Consider the following 13,825-nt stretch of genomic DNA (forward strand, 5'->3'; position numbering starts at 1 on the left):
ATGTATGCATATATATATGTGTGTGTGTGTGTGTGTGTGTGTGTGTGTGTGTGTGTGTGTTTACATATATATATGAATAAGGCCCCCTTCAGTACCCAACAGAGAAACAAAATGTCTTTTTTTTCCAAAACACCTTTATTGAATTATCACTTGTGACATAGGCAAACTTACATTTATATAAAAGTAATCACACTATAATTAACATAACAGACATTTTACTTCACATATGTATCATATAACCTAAACAACATTACATAAATCATTCAATTTCTGCCTTGTTTTAAACAAGAAACATCTTTATTAAGCCAGCACTTAGTACATAGGCCAGTAGTGTCCAACCCATGGCCAGCGGGCCGCATTCGGCCTTCAGAGCTCTTCTATGTGGCCCAAGACCTTTACCTGCAAGTTTAGTGTACACATGTGTGTAAACGCTTTTTTTCCATTTGCTTTTCGCGCCCGTGACCTGTAAGTATTAATGCTGGCGTGCGCATGTGCTAAAGCACCCTTCCCGGTTTGTTTTTTATTGCATCTGTTCCTGCCGCTGTGTTATTTCGCGCCAAAGAAGCAAAGTGTGTGTGTCACTGAAGAGGGTTGTACAGGGTATGGATTTGCCATTGCTGGATTTCAAAGGGACAGCCCCTAACTGCATTAATAGGTAAGTGCGAGTGAGTGAGTGAGTGCATGCATGAAAGCAAAATGTGTGTGTGCATGAAAGTAGAAGAGTGTGTGTGTGTGTGTGTGTGTGTGTGTGTGTGTGTGTGTGTGTGTGTGTGTGTGACACACTTTCTTTTCTTTACATTGTAAAGTTTACAAAATAACACGAGAACTCAGTTTGAGGCAATCACCACAATACCCATTAGATTAGCACCATATACATGCCTAAGTAACAGTGAATAAGTGTCCGTTAAAATGACACCAATTGCCAGGTTACTTACATTTATATACACAGTATAACTAGCTGAGGTTTTGAACTCCGCTTGCTTCCTTGGTGCTTTACAAATGGCTCTAGATTTTCTGTCGCTGTTACCAAATAGCTCTTGGGGCTAGATAGAATCTAGCCGCTACCAGATATTATTGAGTAGTAGCTCAACATGGAATTCTGATGGTACAGCCAGAATAACCAAGATAACAGACTGCAGCTGAGGTGGGAAAACATATAGAAGTGTAGTACAATCATCCGTTTACCAAGTGCTTTTCCTTACAAGTGCAGGCTACATATTTTGTTCAGCTGTTATCCTCTCATTTGATTTGCCTGCTTTGGAGCTGAACTAATGCTATCAAAGCATGTTTTAATTATCTAGTTTCTAGTACTTTTTATGTCTATTTTGCTTATGTTTTATTCCTTTTTTATAAATATGCTTATCTAAATGTCTCTGTGAAAGAAATAATGCCAGTTTGGTGCTAGTTTTCTAGGGATTAACAATTAACTTGGGTTTGGGGGTGTGGTAATTCAGGATGTAATGGAAGGCTGTACGTTTCCCACATATAGCTAATCCCAGAAAATTGCTGGCTATTCAGTACTCATTGTAATGATAAATTTAAATTGTATTACCAAAGCTAAGCATATTTAAAAGTAAAAAAAAAAAAAAAAGTTACGAAGCTATGTCCTTCCCAGAACTGCAGATGGTACTTAGTTCAGGAGTTAATCAAAGTGACTGTTCTCACCACTATTAGACTACTAAAGTAATATAAAAACAGGTAAATTAGTAGAATTTTAAGAGCAGAAAATAACCTCAGGATTCTGTAATTAGTCATTAGTGGATTACCTCATGTTCCCATGTTATGTAAAGGTGAGAGGGAGAGCATTTCAGCTGTACAGGTAGTGCAAGTGTACTCTTACATAGAATTGCAGGTAAAAGTTTTTTTTTTATTTAAATGTGTATGATATATCATATAACTGTGCAAATTCAAAAGGATGTATTCTCAAGGTCTGTGCCTTTATGCCCTACATATGAGCTTGCAGATGTGTGTCATTCTCTCTCTCTCACACACACACTCACACACACACACACACACACACACACACACACACACACACACACACACACACACACACACACACCAATTTATAACAATGTTATGCATATTACAAGACTCAGTCTTAAAGTTTATAATTTAGGATTCACCTTGGTTATGCAAAAATCCTCCTAAAACAAAATCAATAATTATTTGCTTTATACATCCTGAAATATCACATTGGATCTGTAGACAAACTTGAGTATCTACACAGCTTGCCCAGGGATTACATTCTTGTTCACTTGCATGTTTTCATGGTTTGATATAAATTATATATTCATTTGGTGTACTTAAAGGTACCCACTTCCAGGGGAACATGTTTTGTTTATCACCATGATGTGTTTAATCAATGCTTTTGCCTGATTTTAATTTTGTGACTTTATGCTTTCCGTCAGAATTGCTGTGTAGACAGTACCCCATATAATCTATGCTTTTGCATGGCAGCAAGTAACCCATGACCACTGCAGTTTACATTTCTTCTCTATATGTCCTATGTATTTACATGTTTGCAGCAACTGTATCCATGTTGTGTGATCTCTTTACGTCAATTTTCAGTTGCTAATACCATGGCTGTGTCATGTGACTTGTTCACTCAGCTGCTTTTTTTTCTCCTGACCTTTGCCATTTACTCAGTAGGACCTTTAGGTACCATGTAGTCTGGACAGTTCCATGGAAATTGACACATCCATCTTAAGCGGCTTTGCCCTGTGAGATGTGAGTTCCTCTGTTGCCTCATAGAACATCTTCATATGGCCAGTGTTGTTTGGGAGACTCTTCTAAGTAACTGCAGTAGAGTTTCTATGCTTTTTTACTGTTTTGTCTACTGACTCTACCCCATGCCAGATGTGCACTCACTGTTAGCATGAAGACTAGTGGAATAGATTCAATAGATTCGACAAATCTGAGTAAGTAATTTAACTTTTAAGAGAAACAGGATTTTTCAGTGGCAGACACTACAGCTAAAAATTGCAGCTTTGTTCAAGTTGAGGTGATCTTGCATTTGTTGTATATTTCAGGGATGTGAGGAGCACATCTCTTGTATTGCGAGACCTTCACATAATTGATTTTGTAACTTTTTTTTTTTTGAGAAAAGTAGGCTCAGTGAATCAACTGTAGTGGCTGTAATTAATCTATTTTGGCTAGTCATTAGACTTGGAACATAACTAGTTTCCTGGCTGCTTGTTACTAGTCGAATAGCTATAGTTGTCCTGATTGCCACAACCCAGCTCTACAGTGACTGGCTTATAAAATGCAAACTTAAAACATTTCTGTTGGGATAGCTGTAGCATTATTTTTGCGTACTCAGTACCACCCTAGCTGACCTGGAGCAGTTTATACCTCCTGCTTTGCTTTATGTCCATGATTTGTTGTGCTTTCACTGCCCGTAACCTCTTTCTTGCCACTTGAGTGTAAACTGCTGCTGAGTCTCTGTTAGTTAAAGAATCACTGATGCTCTGGAAGCAAAAGGACAATTGTTAGCATACTGCTGTGATTTTCTGTTCTTCTCTAACTATTTTAGATGGCGTAATTTTTTTCTTGTCAACTGGATGTTTGCCCTGATGTCTAAGCTGAAAGAAAGTGCTTTTACAATCACTGTTTCGTGATATGAATGAATGATTAATTTTCCGTAGTTCTCCAGTTGTTTTATGCCAGTTGCTAAGTTAATGTTGCCCTATCTGTTTTCAAACAGGTATCGTCAATTCTGATCTTATGCAAGTGTTTTGTTCACACTGCCCTTAGGGCTACTCAATGCCAGGTGTATTATCTGTGCTAACAAGATACTACTGTGTCATTCTAGATCAGACATTGTAGTATAACTTCTTCTGCATATCTTCTGATATTCTAATCACACCATATCCATTTTTTATTCAGTGCTGTGTAGCTGTCCTGTGACAGATTTCCTTCTTCTTCTTTTTTTTTTTTTTTACTTTGGTTTATGTTATACTTTGTTACAATGGCTTAAAATCCTTTTCGTTTTTCAAAGTCTACTCTAACACATTAAAATGGACAATAAAAATTGCCAGGATATGCAGTGAATTAGTAACAGCTGCATGCCTTAGCTTTCAAAAGCTTGGCAGAAATACGCTTAGACTCTAACAGTAGGCAGTTGAAACTTTAGAGGAATGAGTAGCCCCAAACGTGGTATTATCAAACAGAATAGATCTCAAACCTGGAAGTAGGTAGACATGTAGAACAAGGATCACAAAACAGCATGTCTCACAATTTACTCAACCACAGAGTCAAGCTAATCAAACTGTAGGGTCTAGACTTCAGGATGGCATAATTTTACATACAGGAAACTTGTCTGATAAAAAAAAAAAAAATCTAGGTAACAGGTGTAGTTAGGAAGATAATATGAATGTATCAGCTGTAGTATCAAAGAAGCAAAAAAATGTTCATGCAACATGTGCAACACGAAATGTAAAGACAAAGGAATGTATTTCTTAAGTGAAGTTTTGTCAGCATTGTGTGGACTGATCTGTCACTCAGGAAGAAAGAAACACTGAGTGATGTATATAGAACAATTTTTGTTGCTGTGGAACGAAGCAAGAAATATGTAGACTAGAAAAAGGCCCAAAGTGGGGAAAGAATATCCATTTAAGTCAACATGAGAAAAGCAAACACAATGAAGCACTGAAATGGAAGCAAACCACACAAGAGACAGTGAAGTTAGTGCTTAATTCTATGTCAAACAGAGATAAAGACTTGACTATAATCTAGATGACCCCTGTTCAGCTATTGATTTGGGTAGTAAAGAAGTCAGGTGGGGCCGATTGGAGGGAGTTGCTGATGCTAACCTGACCTTCCTGGTGTGAGGTAGCTAGCTTGTCCCACTGCATGTACTAATGCCCAGTATATGCTTGGGTATATAGACGTATACAAGGTGTCAGCATGCAGCTATTGAGATGTGGGTGGCAGGAGTGTCTTTACTGGACTTTTATAAGTTGTACTGGCCTAAAGAAAAATATCCGTCACTTCACGAGCATGCCCTGTTCATGACATCTCTGTTGGAGAGTGTGCACATTTGCGAGCAATTTTTTTATCATATGAAATATACAAAAAATAAAATCAAAACGAAAGTTTCAGATGAGCATCTAGAAAATACTCTTCACATCGCCACTACCTCTATCAAAACCGATATAGACACACTGGTATCAAAAAGACAGGCTCAGTGTTCGCATTAAAAAGGTTATGTTAATAATGTTTGTTTATTACACAAAAGAACAATCTTGACTTGACAGCCTGAACCTCCTGATATGGACACTTTAAGAAAGTATAACAAGAACTATGACCAATGTGTTTGAATTCTGTGAAGGTCTGTGCCTGGCTGCACCCTTGTGAACAAGTTTCATGAATAAACATTGCCACTACTAATAAAGTCAATTATTTGTTAAAATTTCTGAAAAGTAACAAACACTGGAAGACCCCTTTCAAATTTTCAGCAAACATTGGGAAATGACTCAAGTTGGAGACGTATAGTGAGCTAAGGAAGAAGTACAAAAAGGTGTCATCTGATGATGCTATGACTCATTGGGTGGATCTGTGCAAGTCGTCAGCTGAAATGTGCACTCATGCATATTGGAGAGGCAACTGCAAAAAAGCAGGTGTAAGAACCTTGTGAAACTGGTGTGTGTTATCACATATTATCATGTTCTTTGTGGCTCCAAAATAAGTGGATGAACCAAAGTTGAACGTGTTCTACCATCTGTTAGTCAGTGGAACAAATGTAAAAATACATATTGTTCATTTTTTAAGAAGTAAAGGTCTCATCATTCCTGCAAGCTGTGCATCACCACTGATGCACCTTCTTTCATCATCAGACCAGCCTCACCAGATAACAGTGCAACAGCAACAAATCTTGCCAGTGCCAGATGTAGTCATGTCTTAATAATTTCAGGGACATATTCCAAAGATAGAAATGTGCATTTCCAAAGGGGTGCTCAGTTTGAAAATATCACTGATGCACCTTATTTCATCTTCAGACCAGCCTCACCAGATAGCAGTGCAACAGCAACAAATCTTGCCAGTGCCAGATGTAGTCATGACTTGAATAATTTCAGGGACAGATTCCAAAGATAGAAATGTGCATTTCCAAAGGGGTGCTCAGTTTGAGAATACCACTGAAAAACCTTCTTTCATCTTCAGACCAGCCTCACCAAATAGCAGTGCAACAGCAACAAATCTTGCCAGTGCTAGATGTAGTCATGACTTGAATAATTTCAGGGACAGATTCCAAAGATAGAAATGTGCATTTCCAAAGGGGTGCTCAGTTTGAGAATACCATTTAAGATGGCAAATAGAAAACTGTGGGAACCATCCACAGAGTGAAATTGTTTGTTTGGAGTACTAAAGGACAGAGAATTGTAGGTCTCATCATTCCTGCAAGCTGAGCATCACCACAGAGACACCTTCTTTCATCTTCAGACCAGCCTCAACAGATAACAGTGCAACAGCAACAAATCTTGCCAGTGCCAGGTGTAGTCATGACTTGAATAATTTCAGATACAGATTCCAATGATAGAAATGTGCATTTCCAAAGGGGTGCTCAGTTTGAGAATACCATTTAAGATGGCAAATAGAAAACTGTGGGAACCATCCACAGAGTGAAACTGTTTGTTTGGAGTACTAAAGGACAGAGAATTGTAGGTCTCATCATTCCTGAAAGCTGAGCATCACCACAGATACACATTCTTTCATCTTCAGAACAGCCTCAACAGATAACAGTGCAACAGCAACAAATCTTGCCAGTGCCAGGTGTAGTCATGACTTGAATAATTTCAGGGACAGATTCCAAAGATAGAAACATTCATTTCCAAAGGGGTGCTCAGTTTGAAAATATCACTGATGCACCTTATTTCATCTTCAGACCAGCCTCACCAGATAGCAGTGCAACAGCAACAAATCTTGCCAGTGCCAGATGTAGTCATGACTTGAATAATGTCAGGGACAGATTCCAAAGATAGAAATTTGCATTTCCAAAGGGGTGCTCAGTTTGAGAATACCACTGATGCAGCTTATTTCATCTTCAGACCAGCTTCACCAAAGCAGTGCAACAGCAACAAATATGGCAACAGCTTCATCCGCAGAGTATTCGGCACTTCATTGATGCTACAGAGTGACAAAAAGCAGAGGTCCAGTATCCCAGTACTGGCAAAATACTTACTGCAATGGAACTGGAAACAGAATAATACATGAGCACTTTGGATGACATATGGACATTAAGGGCATGACGGAAGACATGCACATGTTTAAGAAACCAGGAAAATCAAGAGGTATGATCTCATGCAAATGGAAGGGTTCCGTACCTGTTAATTTTTTTTTTTTTTTACAGATAAACTAAGATGTTAAGTTAACTGTTATTTTCGGGCAAATATTAGGCATTTATTACATTTATTCATTGTTCAAATTCACCTACAATACAGCCAAGGGGTCAACTTTGGTTGCCCGCGACAACGAAACAGTTAACTATATGATATATTTTATATGCGGCCCCAAGACCAATTCTGTTGACTCAATGCAGCCCCAACAAGCGAAAAGGTTGGACATCCCTGACATAGGCAATCATACATTTATATAAATGAAAACAAACCACACCAACCCAATCCTAGTTACAAGCATTTTACATCACAAACAAAATATCTTTGACTGTAATATTACAATATACGTTACTTGGTTCATTCCATTCCATTATATAGTTAATATGCATTCATTTCAAGTGCAAAAGTGTTCCAGTATTCTAATTATTTAGAAAAACTTTCCAAAAATAATTTCAAGGCTCATTTTAGTTGTGGATTCAAATAAATAGATAAGACTTATAGTATAAGAAGCATTTTGCAGCAAAATATTCAAAATATTATAGTTCCTAAAGTTTCCATGTGGAGAACTATGCTAAATGTTTAGATTTAGTTTCGTATCTCTGAGTCTTTAACTCCCAGAATATAAATTAGGTTTCAGTGAATAACTGTTACTTATTAAATATAGTGTGAAAATCTATTCATACTGCAGTTAATGTTTGATACAAATACAAGTGCCACACTGTGCTCAGCTGCGGTGTTCAAGTTCACGGATTCCTTTTTTAGGATGTCCTTTTTGGCTGATTACTGTAATTTTGTAGCAAATTACATTAATGGATGCTAATTAAAGTCGGCTGCAAGGTCTCAATGAATATATCATCCCAGTGAATGAAACAAACTTCATTAGTTCACTTCCTATTACTGCCCTTTCAAACTGTGATGCATAATACAGTTTAGATGAGTGCTCAAAACAGTTTCATATAATATAAATGTAGAACGCAAAGTCTAAATATCTGAGCCCACCACAGGCAGCTTTCAACAAACTGCAAAACATGCATTCAAACAGAATTATCATACTTATTGCAAAGCAAATAAACGAACTGCAGTTCCTGAGAACCTACATATAACAATTAAGGTCAAGAGGTATAAGTATTGCACAAGTCTAAAGGAAACTCACAGCTGGGTGGACAGCCTATATAACAATGCAAGAAATAGTAATGAAAAGCACCTCAGGACTGTTTTGCAAATGTTTATACAAAGTTTAGTGGTTTTGTCTCTATGACAAATCTGAGAGATTTCTTTAGAACAAAATGATGCACAGTAAAGAACACGGGTTTAAATATAAAATGAGTCACATCACGATTTAAGCACACACAATGCTAACATCATCATTAATGTTATTATAATTCCACCTTGTGGGTTTCTTCATTGTTATTGTAAAGTTTTGTTTTGAAAGTATCATACAGGAAACAACAGCTTAAGAAGAGGGATCATCAGCAATTTGTAGCTTCTATGAAAGCGCCACCAGCCTAGTCGGGTGCTTCTCAAGCTAATAGCATTCAAAGCAATGAGATCAGCTTCAGGAGACTCTTTATGCCATACCTGATATTTTCTGAAGCTTAGTGATAGTACTTTGTTATACAAACTCCTGGTACATGTTTTGCTGTCTGAACAGTGAGGATGGGCTGTGAAAATGCTGGGGGTGGGGGGAGGGAGACAGTATGCAGATATCGTGATACAAATAAGGATGAGCTGGTTGAATGCTAGTAGGCAGACAGTATGCAGACCTCCTGAGGCTTCCTATTGAAATGTCATCTCTTTACACGTAGAGTGCCAAAAAGACAGAAAAAAGGATGAAAACATGGAGAAGAGCAAATCTTCAAAGGCTTGCTTCTCTTTAAAACTTCTTTTTGCTAGAGGGTAAGCCCCCCTGCATCCCCATGTATGGGGCAAGCCCCCCTAACCTTATATATACCAACTCCAATATATCCATATCTCGGAGAAAAGGGAATGTTCTGAGAAATGGCATCTTGGAATTAGTATAAGTCTGTTTTTTGGCCATTCTGGTATTTCGGGACTTGCTGTAGTAGGTCCCAACATATGAATTGTTACCCCTTCTGATACAAATAAGAATGATCTGGGAGAATGCTGGGGAGCAGACAGCATGCAGACTTTCTGTTTCAAATAATGATGAGCTGTAAGAATGGTATGGGAGAGCAGACATAATATACAGATATCCTGACTCAAATACGAATGAGCTGGGAGAATGCTGGATAGGGTAGATGCAATTAGTATACACACTTCATGATACAAATAAAGATGAGGCTAACTGACCACACTCTAAGATTAGGGTGGGGGGTAGGGAGTATGAAGTGATCTTGGGGATTGGAATCTTCTCAAAGCTTACTGGAGTACTCTGGAATCTGAAATGGGAGAGAGAAAGAGGAGACGAATACTAAAGATGAGGAAACATTTACATCAGTTTATATATCATGGCATTAGAATGCATAATGTACTGGGTGTTATGGGAAAAAGATATCAGACAGAGTGGGAAGGAAAAAGGTTTCAACTTGAGTGTAAGATAATGTTCACACTATGCTATGGTTGATGGTGATAGTGAATGTGAGTGGGTAGTGGTCAAGAATATCGAAGTGGGACTATGAGGTGTGAGTTATTCTGATAAATAAGGTAAAATGATGAGTAGGGAGTTGATAAATATCCCCTTAGGATAAGGAAGGGCATAAGCATGGCAATGAATAAGGGGATAGGCAAGAATTGTAAAGGAAGTAAACGTGTAATACATTTGGCTTATCTGGGTGGCAAAGGATGGGATATGGAAACTACATAAATCTATTTTTTTTCAGGGCTCAAAAAAATAAAACATGGACATCAAGCTGCCTGACCTTAAGAGAGAGGGGGAATATTAAGCAGTACAAAAAGCAAAGTAAATAATTTTAGATGAACAGTAGGAAAACTGACTTTGGACAATAGCTAGCAGATAAGAGCATATTAATGTAGATGGGGAATATGGAATTTCTAAATAATTGTTTTCAGCCAATGTTATCAATGTTGGAAAAATATCAATAGGGTATAGGAGGCAGGAAGTAAAATAGAGAAGCAGCAAATGCTATGAGGCAGAAGTACAAAACAGAAGCAGCAGGGGATAGGAGGCAGGAAGTACAAAACAGAAGCAGTGGGGGATAGGAAGCAGGAAGTACAAAACAGAAGCAGCAGGGGATAGGAGGCAGGAAGTACAAAACAGAAGCAGTGGGGGATAGGAAGCAGGAAGTACAAAACAGAAGCAGTGGGGGATTGGAAGCAGGAAGTACAAAACAGAAGCAGTGGGGGATAGGAAGCAGGAAGTACAAAACAGAAGCAGTGGGGGATAGGAAGCATAAGACAGAGAAGCAGCAGTGTTTATGAGGCAAGAAGTGCACAAGAGAAACAACAGAGGATATAAGGTATGAAGTACAAAACAGAAGCAGCAGGGGATACGTGGCAGGAAGTACAACAAAGAAGCAGCAAGAGATAGGAGGTAGGCAGTACAATAGAGAAGAAGCAGCAGGGGATAGGAGGCAAGAAGTACAAAAGAGAAGCAGGAAAAGCTAGGAGGCAGAAGTACAAAAGAGAAGCAGCTGGAGATAAGAGGCAGGAAGTATTAGCTAGAGAAGCAGCAGGGGATAGGAGTAGGAAGCACAAAAGAAAAGCAGCAGGGAATATAAGACAGGAAATACAAAAAGAGAAACAGCAAGGGATAAGAGGCAGGAAGTACAACAGAAAAGCAGCAGAGTATAGGAGGCAGGAAGTATAAGAGAGAGAAGCAGCAGGGGAAAAAAGGCAGGAAGTAAAGCAGAGAAGCATCACAGGATAGGAGGCAGGAAGTACTAAAGGCAAACAGCAGGATATATGAGGCAGGAAGTAGAAAAAGAGAAACAGCAAGGGATGAGAGGCAGAAAGTACAACAGAAAAGCAGCAGGGCATAGGAGGCAGGAAGTACAAAAGAGAAGCAGTAGAGGATGATAGGTAGAAATTACAACTGAGAAGCAGCAGGGAATAGAAGGCAGGAAGTACAATAGAGAAGCAGTAAAGGATAAGAGGCAGAAAGTACAAAAGAGAAGGAGCAGGAGATGGGAGGCAGGAAGTACAACAGAGATGCAGCAGGGGATAGGAGGCAGAAAATACAAAAGAGAGGCAACAGGGGATAGAAGGCAAGAAGAACAAAACAGATGCAACAGTGATACAAGGCAAGAATTATAGAAAAGTAGCTGTTGGCGATGGGAGGCAGGAAGCATAAGCTGAAGGTAGAGTAATCAATTTAGTGAGGCAGAGAGGATGGAGCAGAAACTGACCAAGATGAAGATTCCATTTAAAGTGTCAAAAAGTCTTTCATGGAGTTTTCTCTCAATTAAAGTAATTAAATATTCTAATAGGTTCATATGCGTTTACTAGGCTAATGACCACAAGGGCCTTTTTAAGCCTAGCCATGAATCCCAAATCTCTGACAAGTTCTGATACCATTGATAAGTGTATGCATGGGCCTGGAAGATGAACCATTTACAGGTTACCTCTGTCTATTAGAGACATAGGTGCAAGACCAGGAATTAATTTGTTTGTTAGCTCCACTTGTACTATGTTATCACCATTGATGGACTCAGTGATTGCACACAATATGCAAGGATCAGCAAACTTGGTAAGCCAAAGATCATAAACTTTAGCCTGAACTGCTGAGAAATAGAGTTCAAACCATGAAGAGACAACCTCAGATCCCTGTGGTTTGCAAGTAGTGACAGCTCTACTGGTACAGATTGATTCACCAACTTTCATGTGCTGCGTTCTGTCAGTGAGCCATTTGGTTACCTATCAACTGATGTAAGGGTTAATCCCAAGCTTGGAGGTTTTCTCAATGTTACCTGTATGGGGGATTGTGTAAAAACCCTAACCCAGATCACAGTAGAAAGTGTGCATTACCTTACCTTCATTCAGGCCTGTCACACACAATTAATGGGCTGTGATAACATCACAGATCACCTATGGCATGACTCAGTACATATGCTTTCATGATACCATTGAATAAACAGTTCAACACACCCTCCACATGGCCTATGTTCCCATAAATGGGTGTACATCAACATTCATCCACCTGACTTGGGGGTACAGCACCTGATGCATATTCCAGGTGTGTGCTACAGACCTATGTGAGTTGTTAATGCTGCATGAAGTCCATTACATCATATCCATGTCCTCAAAGAGGCCATTGAGGGCATGCATGGTGACAACAGTATCATCTTGTGGAACTTGACTAGGAGAAGGTATTTGACACAAATCCACTCTGAGGTGTTCAATTAACACTGTCATATGTGGCCATAAATGGCTATATCACCAAATGAATACACCAGTGTATGACATACGTGCATCTCACTATGTTGAAATGTATTACGTAACCTATATGTCAGGTCCAGTGATCTGGTCGGTATATCAGGGGTGTCTGCTAGGCCCTTTCCTGCCCATTTGTTTGTTAAGTGAGAGACTTCACAAATGACAGACACATGCTGTGTCCAAACAGCTGCCTGAAAGACTATAGATTGTGGGCGATCAGTGACTCCAACTGTGATATTATTATAATACACACAGTATCAACACATACCAAAATCCACTGCCACAGCCATAACAACACCTGCATTGACAAGAAATATGGAGGGATTTATTGAATCAGGAAACAAACACATCACCCAAGTATAAAGTAGACATCACGCCCTATAGTCAGATCAATAGGTATGTGAACCATGTCCTGGGGTAGATGGTAAGTGGTACATCCACCAGCATGTGGTCACAGTGCTGACTACTCCCTTGAATGTAGCACAAGTGCTGGGTATGTGAAGGACATGCACATCAGAGGTCATAATATCTTCATGGTTCACATCCTTCATCACACCAGTAACTTTGTACAGTGCACCCTTCTTCATGTACCTCCCTACACATCTTCCAGTGATGTGTACTTAAAGTGAACCACCTTTGTCCACATCGTGCTATCACACAGCTTATTGGCCATACCTAGGTAGGTATTTTTTCTGTAAAATATACATGACTGTCTGATGGTGAAGAAAACCAGTCAAGTTGTTACACCAAACATATATGTGTTACCTGTTCTACTTATGTACACACTACATACATAGGTGTTTGGCAAAATTAATGTCATGTATATCATTCATGTGGATTGTGCCATATATATATATATATATATATATATATATATATATATATATATATATATATATATATGTCATGCACACAAGGCAACTAGCCTGCATTGCCCATACTGTCACATATATGTATAGCAGTGTCCCTCCTAATACCTCCTGCAGATATTACAGTGCCAGGACAGTATGCGTGGTTATCCTCATAGAGTGTGGATGTACCATAATAGTTGTTCAAGTGTGTATGTGTGTGTGCGAGTGTGTGTGTGTGTGTGTGTGTGTGTGTGTGTGTGTGTGTGTGTGTGTGTGTGTGTGTGTGTG

This window comes from Protopterus annectens, chromosome 2.part2, assembly GCF_019279795.1.
Source record: "Protopterus annectens isolate FY-2018-M chromosome 2.part2, PAN1.0, whole genome shotgun sequence".
In the NCBI taxonomy this organism is placed as follows: domain Eukaryota; kingdom Metazoa; phylum Chordata; order Ceratodontiformes; family Protopteridae; genus Protopterus; species Protopterus annectens.